Source organism: Seriola lalandi, unplaced genomic scaffold, assembly GCF_002814215.2.
Source record: "Seriola lalandi dorsalis isolate HSWRI2012SDOR001 ecotype SW California unplaced genomic scaffold, Sedor1 jcf7180002054595, whole genome shotgun sequence".
Taxonomy (NCBI): Eukaryota; Metazoa; Chordata; class Actinopteri; order Carangiformes; family Carangidae; genus Seriola; species Seriola lalandi.
In genome coordinates, this window is record NW_019525148.1 from 110,395 (window position 1) to 111,026 (window position 632).

Here is a 632-nt window from a genome sequence, read left to right on the forward strand (position 1 = left end):
CCCCCCCCCCCTCTGAAGAAGGAATGTGGTCGAACCTGTTTCCCTCCTTTTTATTTAAAAACTCCACAAACAGAACTTCAGGGCTTTTCCCACAGTCTGACAGTCTCACACGAGACCCGGTCCGGTTCATAGACCTGGTCCGGTTCATAGATCTGGTCCGATTCATAGACCCGGTCCGATTCATAGACCTGGTCCGGTTCATAGACCTGGTCCGGTTCATAGATCTGGTCCAGTTTATAGACCCGGTCCAATTCATAGACCTGGTCCGGTTCATAGACCTGGTCCGGTTCATAGACCTGGTCGGGTTCCTGTGGAGCTGCAGCACCGGGCTGCTGGCGGTGAAGAGGTTAACACAGTGACAGTCTGGAACACCAGCCTGAACTTGAAGGCAGTTATTGCGTAAAACAACAGTGTCCAACTTCTACTAAAGGCTTCCAGATGTGGAATGAGTCTCTGCTGAGACGAGGATCCAAACTCTGCACACACAGTCTTATACACAACCACACTGATCCGGGTCCTGGAGCTGGTACCGGTCCAGAGACTCTGCAGTGACACAGAGAGTCAACATGTGACCACTTCATATCTGATGAGTCCGAATCATTCAGTCCTGATCTCTGTCTGCGGGGGGGGGG